The following is a 7,038-nucleotide window of genomic DNA, read 5'->3' as shown; positions in this document are numbered from 1 at the left end:
CAGGAGCGCCACTGCTGGGTTTTCGCCCAGGCCCTCGGCGGCCGCAGGGGACGAGCGCTGACCTCGCGGCTCCGGCCTCCGAGTGGCCGCTGCACGGCCCCGACGGTGTCCGAGCGCACAGGCTGTTCTTGCCGGGATGGTTTCCCTGATGGAGCCCTATAGCGCCGGGTCGGGTCGGTCGTGGCTGGATTGTTATTTGCTTGGCAGAGTGTATTTAAATGAATTCACCTTAGGAAGAGAGTAAATGCTAAGTGATCACCTTGCATGTCCGCCCTTGGATGGTAAGGAGGGTGTTTTCCTCGCGCCACCGGAGACCCGCGACCTCCCCAGACACCCTCCGGTGGTAAGGATGAAGTTAGACTCAAGTTGGACCAAAGTAGCGCCAGGAATGGTGTGGGCGGGGGCCGCGGGCGACTTCGGGCTGTGGGGGGCGGGGCGGGGCGGGGACGGGGGTTTCGGGCCGGACCTCGGGTCCCCCAGCCCCGGGCGGGCGGGTGTGCGCGGCGCGGAGCCCCGGCGGAGGCCCCTCCTCTCCGTCCTCCTGCTCCTCCCCCTCTCCGTCCTCCTCCCCGTTCTCCTCCCGCGGCTGCCCGGGCCGCTGACGCCGGGCGGGGAGCGGAGGGGGCCGGGCGGGAGGAGGGCAGGGCCGGGGGCCGGCCGCGGCCACGGGCGGCTTAAATATGGATCGCGGGCTCGCGCGGGCGGCACTGCCTCCGCCGACGCCCGGGCCCCGGCTCGCTCCCCGCGGCGCCCAGCGTTAGCGCCCGCGGTCCCCGCCGAGGCCAAGCGGGGGAGCCGCTCCCCGCCCGCGGTTCGGGTCCAGCCCTGCGCCTCGCTCCTCCTCCCTCCCCGCGCGCCGGGACCCGCCGGTCCCGCGTCCCCAGGCCGAGCTGGCGGCCCGAGCGGCGGCGGCCTCCCTCCCGGCCGCCAGGCTGGACGAGCGACGCAAGCCCGACCCCAGGAGGTGAGCGCCGGGCCGGCGGGAGGGGCCCGCACGCCGCGCCTCGCGGACACCGTGCGGAGAAGCACTTTTCTTCCGTACGCGCGCGTCCCGTTAGTGTGTGCGCGGCGAGTTCGCGTGTCTCCGCTCCACCCCCGCCGCACCGTCGCCGGCACGGAGCCGGGCGCTCCTGCCACGACCGGGCGGCCGGTGTCCGCCGGGGCTGGCTCGGGCGCCGCGACACGTGGGCTCCCGGGGGTCGTCGGGTGGTCCGCAGGGGGAGGACGCCGCACCCAGCTCCTGCATGCGGCGCCGGGGAGGCCCGCGAGACCTTGCCATCGAGGCCGCGGTCCCCAGCGCACCGGCCGCGCCAGGACCCGGCGCTGACATCGCTCCTTGGCACGCCCGAGGCGCGGGTGAGTCAGGCAGATTCTCCGACCGAGGGGCGCAGTCCACTGCCGGAGGGGCGCACAGTCCCCTGCCGGGAGGCTCAGTCCACTGCCGGGGGCGCAGTCCACTGCCGAGGGGCGCAGTCCACTGCCGGGGGGCGCAGTCCACTGCCGAGGGGCGCAGTCCACTGCCGGGGCGCAGTCTACTGCCGGGGCGCAGTCTACTGCGGGGGGGGGGGGTTGCACAGGTACACTGCTGGTGGGCGCCGTCCGGGGGCGCAGAGGCGACAGGCCACCGCCGAGCTGTGGCTCAGGTGCCGGTCCACATGTGAGTGTTGGCCAGGACAGGTGACTTCTTTCCTAAGCGCATTTCACGCAGCCTTAGTTAGTTCCCTGGGAACTAACTACATGGGCAAACTGCACGGCAGAGATAAAAGTCCAAGAAGCAAGGGGGAAATCGTGAACTTGAATCAAGAAGGAAGCTGCTCGCGGCGCTTCTCAGTCCAGGCCAGCCCCTCCCCGGGCCCCACCTTGCCGGTGGAGCCCTGCCCAGGTCCCGCACGCGGCCCTCGGGTCGTCCCCTTTCTCTCCGTTGCCAGAGGAAGCGGCTTCTCCGAGAAACCTCAGAGCCCAGGCTGCACACCCTGCCTCGCACCCTGGGGAGGGTCTTCCCTACGCTCTGCCGACACTGCCTCTCCCCGCCAGCTTTGCCCCCCGACTTGGACTTGGAATCGCATCCGAATGAGGTGCTCGCTGCCCTTTGCGATTTGTTCGCCCACTCACAGGGGTGGCACTTTGCAAAGGTTTCTAAGGACGCTCTGCCCTGTCTTATCCCATGAGCACCCACATCCCGGTTGTGGCCGTCATTGCGCTTAGGCTGAGGTCGGTCACTAGTTATACTTCCGATGAATTTTGGAGTTAAAAATAGGTAGAATTCAGGTCTCTGTTAAATTTTGAAGTTGAATGGTTTCGTCCTTATCCAATAGTATAGGTAAGATGACACAAAACTTACAAAACTTCCATATATATATATATATATATATATATATATATATATATAAACTATTCATGCACAGATATTTATAGGAATGGGATGAGAGGTGTAAAATGGGATCTTTTGATGGCTCAGACATGTTTGAAAGAGCAGAAAACTGAAGAAACCATCATTTTGACAAGATGAGATTTTCACTGTTTACTGTTGGGAGGCGCTTTTTTTTTTTTTTTTTTTTTTTGAGACAAACATACAAAGCACAGTAGCCAATCAGATGGCCAGAAGTCCTCTCAGTTTACAATAATGTACTTCTTCTGGTTTGTCAGTATTAAGTAATTCGAAATGTTTACCCATGAGCGCCATCATTTCGTTTATTTGAAATAATTAGACGACATTTTAGGTCTATGGAAATGTCATGTGAAAGGAATACAGGTGATCATAGTTAGAAGAAAAATGTGCTAGAAATCAGGCAAACTCTTGGGACCGCTTCCAGCTCAGCCTGGTGGTAATCTCAGTTTTCATCGAGCTTTGGCAAGTGCGGTTTTGAGGTTTGGATCTCGTTCTGATAACAAGCGTGATAGTGCAACCAAAGTTTAGGTCTTAAAGGAAACACAGCACTTAGGGAAGGAAGTGCACTTTAGCTGGTGACTCACATAGATAATCGCGTTTCCCTGCCTGCCTGCCTCTGTGGGCACTGCTGTCCAGGAGATCTGTGACTTTTGGGGAGCTCAGTCCTGGAGCTGACGCGGGGCCAGGCACACCCCCAGCTTGTTCTTAGGGGCTCAGTATAAACAGTGGGAAGAAGACCTAAGTCTGAAGTTATAGACCATCAGGTTGAGATGGGAAGGAACAAACGGAGAGGAGGAACATCCAAAGATGTTTAAAGTTTCCAAGTAATTTTTTTTCTTTCTTTGAGGTAGGGTCTCACTCTAGCCCAGGCTGACTTGGAATTCACTATGTAGTCTCAGGCTGGCCTTGAACTCAGTGATCCACCTACCTCTGCCTCCCCAGTGCTGAGATTAAAGGCGTGCGCCACCACACCGGGCAATTTTTAAAAATTTATTTGAGATGGAGAGACAGCTTGAGTATAGGTGCACCAGGGCCTTCTGCCACTGCAAATGAGCTACAGATACGTGGGTCACTTTGTGTGTCTGGCTTTACGTGGGTACTGAGGAATCAAACCCAGGCCATGAGGATCTGCAGGCAAGTCCCTTTAGTAGCTGAGCTATTTCTCCACTTCACCCAGGTAATTTTTAAAATTGCTAAGTGGAAGGAATGGGGGTGCATGATTGATGGGCCCAAGGAAGCTATAAGCAGAGCACCTTTCTCACCTGATGCTGTTTTCCTGGGAATTTTGTTTCTGAGGAGTTATTTAGCACAGTGGAGAGTTAAGGAATAGTTAGGATGTCAGACTTCACAAAACTAGATCTTACTACTTCCACATACAGGAACTTTAGATGAATAATATATATGTTTTATTTGCAAGGAGAGAGAGAGGGAGGGAGGGAGGGAGAGAACAGGCACACTAGGGCCTCTTTCCACTACCTATGAACTCGAGATTCATGCACCACTTGGTGCATCTGGCTTTATGTGGGTACTGGGGAATTGAACCTGCATTTGTTAGGCTTTGCAGGCAAGTGCCTTATCACTGAGCCATCTCCCTAGCCCCGTGTTTAACTTTTTGAGTACTCTATATGATCTGGATATTAGGTCCCTGTGAAGGGAACAGTCGGCAAAGACTTCCTCCCATTCTGTAAGCTTTGTCTTCACTGTCATGTTTATTTTCACTATGAAGAAATTCTCTGAGCACTTAGTTTTCATTTGTTCAAAACAGAGTCTTGCTATGTAACCCAGGCTGGCCTTGACCTTGAGATCCTTCTGGTGGTTAGAATGAATTGTCCCCTGTAGGCTCGTGATTTTGAATACTTGGCCCCCAGCTGGTGGCGTTTTGGGAAAGTTGTGGGGCTTTTGAGAAGTGGAGCCTTGCTGGAGGAGGTGTGTTGCTGGGGTGGGCTTTGGAGTAATACGACCCAGCTCTAAGTCTAGTACTTCTCATTGTTTTGGTGATTTCTATACTTTTCTGTACTAAGTTTTAGCTTTCCTTGGACATCAGACAGTTGCTGATAGGGTCTAGTAACAGGGTCATCTTTTTGGCATGCTCTCTAGCACGAAAGCCTCAGAGGGGGGAAAAATGAGGCTAAAGAGGATTTGATTTACTCAGGGAGGTCCCATTCAGCCTACCAATGCTGAATATATCTGGGTTCAAATATGGTTAGATATAAGGTTTCCACCCTCAACAAAAAAGGAGAAGGCAGATATGGGCCGATGTTGGTAGGTATGGTATGTGCAAAACACTGGAAAGATCAAATGGACAGCTTGTTGGTAAAAGGTAGGTAGAGAGCTGTGGCAGAAGAATGAAAACTCTGAAACAGATAGTGCTGCTTCATTGTCCCCCTCACTGGTCCCTTCCTCCTGCTTCATCTTTCCCCCCTGTCCCTCATTTTTTAATAAGGTATAGCATAGCCTGCATTCAGAAAAGTGCAGGTGTCATTCAGTCGTCAGTGACCTCAGGAGGTTACATGAGTGAATGCCTCCATGAAGCCAGCCCTCAAACCAAGATGCAAACCAGGGCCAGCCTTAGGCCGCCCCCTTCTGCTCCTCCTCCTCCCTAAAAATGGTGAGGGCTGGCATCTAAGATTCCAGATACCTTTCCACCACTGAACTTTTAGTGGTGAGTCATGTGGCATGTGCTGTTGGGTCTAATGTTTTCTGTTAAGTATCATGTTTGTGGGCTGGAGAGATGGCTTAGCAGTTAAAGTACTTGCCTATAAAGCCGGAAGACTGCAGTTCAATTCCCCAGGACCCATGGAAGCCAGATGCACAAGGTGTCGCTTGTGTCTGGAGTTTGTTTGCAGAGGCTGAAGGCCCTGGCATGCCTACTCTTTCTCTATCTGCCTCTTTCTCTCTTCCTCAAATAAATAAAAAATATTAAAAAGTCATGCTTGAAGCCGGGCATGGTGGCGCACGCCATTAATCCCAGCACTCAGGAGGCAGAAGTAGGAGGATTGCCATGAGTTCGAGGCCACCCTGAGACTACATAGTAAATTCCGGGTCAGCCTGGGCTAGAGTGAGACCCTACCTTGAACCCTCCCCCCCCCAAAAAAAATCGTGTTTGTGAGATTCGTTCTTGTGTGCATGGGCAAGTCAGCTGACTCCCTTTGCTCACTAATACTCCCTTTTCAGAGAATGCTGAGACTCACTCGGCCATTTCACTCTTAAGGGGTGCTTGGGCTGCTTCTAATGTTCAATTGTGGTGGGTTGTGCCCATATTGGCCATTTCTGTATAAATCTTTCAATAAATGTCTACTTATGTGTGTTGAGAGTAGAATTGCTTGATCTGTATTGGTAGATGGTGGTTTCCTTCAAAACTGGTAGAAATTCATCCTTCTACTGGCAGGGAATGAGTTTCGTCTACACATCTTGGCAAATCACTGGCACTAGCTTTTTTTATTTTAGGCATTTGTGAATGTATTATCACACCATGCCTTTAATTTTTACGTTCCAGTGTGCTTTGCATGTGTTTACTGGTTTTGTTATTTGTGAAGTACTTGTTCAGATCTTTTTAAAATATACTTTATTCATTTATTTATTTGCAAAGAGAGAGAGAAAGAAAGAATATGAATGTGGGCATGCCAGGGCCTCTAGCTGCTGCAAATGAACTCCATATGCTTGTACCACCTTGTGCATCTGGCTTTACGTGCATACTGGGGAATCGAACAAGGTTCGTCAGGCTTTGCAGGCAAGCTCCTTAACTGCTGAGCCATCTCTCCAGCCCTTATTCAGATTTTTATCCCCAGTTAAGGAAGATTTTAATACCTGTGAAGCTAAGTTTTCTTATTTGTTTAGGAAACTCAACTTTAGGAAACTTATTTGTTTAGGTAAATTCCCTCATCAGAGCTTCCAGCTAAGAAGTAAAGTCAGTGAGTAAAGAGATTAGGAACATTGGTGATTGTAAATATAGTGACATGGACCTATGAAACTCTGTTCTTAAAACACAGAAAACCTAAAAATCTGAATCTAGCACTCAGAAGGATCCAGAACCTGTCTTTGAGCTAATTTTGCGTGGCCCTTGGAATAGACACAGGTGGAAGGCCAGATCTCTTGCTTTACTAATTGTTTGATTTGGGGGAATTAGGAAAAATTGTGCATGCTTCTATTTCTTATTTACTAAAGTGACTGTAAAACCCAATTTGTAGCAGAGCTGTGAAGTGGTCTTGATGAAACCTTGCTCAGAACTTTGACTGCCATACATATGTTAGTTATTATTATTATTATTGTTGCTGTGTTCGGCAACATTCTTATTCTTGAGCTGAACTGTGCCAGCACTGAGAATCGTTGCTAGTATAGCAATAAGTGTTTACTGGCTGAATGAATGAACATCACATTGAAACATTTTTTGTAAGCTCTTACTGTCAGTGATTCAAATTTTTTTTCCCCTCTAGGACTTCACTTTTTTATTGCCAATGCTGGGTTGGGAATGGTGTTTATCAAACATTATGTTGAAAAATTGAGTCTAATAACCAGCAGTTTGAGATCACCCATTTTACTTTGTGGTGCATATTAAATCTACACTTTAAGTAACACAAACCAAACCTAGAGAACCCTTAAAATGATCACACTGCTCTTCACTCCATGGGTGCTCCCCAAAAGTCTACACG

At 51.3% G+C, this 7,038-nt stretch overlaps 1 protein-coding gene across 1 annotated transcript in view; it reads left to right on the top strand.

Moving 5' to 3' along the window:
* The first annotated feature begins 908 nt into the window (after positions 1-908).
* Slc4a4 (solute carrier family 4 member 4) overlaps positions 909-7,038 on the top strand; it is a 352,960-nt gene continuing 346,830 nt past the window's right edge. The window contains exon 1 of the mRNA XM_045161217.1: positions 909-964. The gene's annotated coding sequence lies outside the window, so the exon portion shown is untranslated. The remainder of the gene's footprint in view (positions 965-7,038) is intronic.

This window comes from Jaculus jaculus, chromosome 11 (assembly GCF_020740685.1).
Source record: "Jaculus jaculus isolate mJacJac1 chromosome 11, mJacJac1.mat.Y.cur, whole genome shotgun sequence".
Lineage (NCBI taxonomy): Eukaryota > Metazoa > Chordata > Mammalia > Rodentia > Dipodidae > Jaculus > Jaculus jaculus.
Note: the sequence above shows the minus strand (reverse complement) of the source record. Positions and strands in the feature narration are given on the sequence as shown.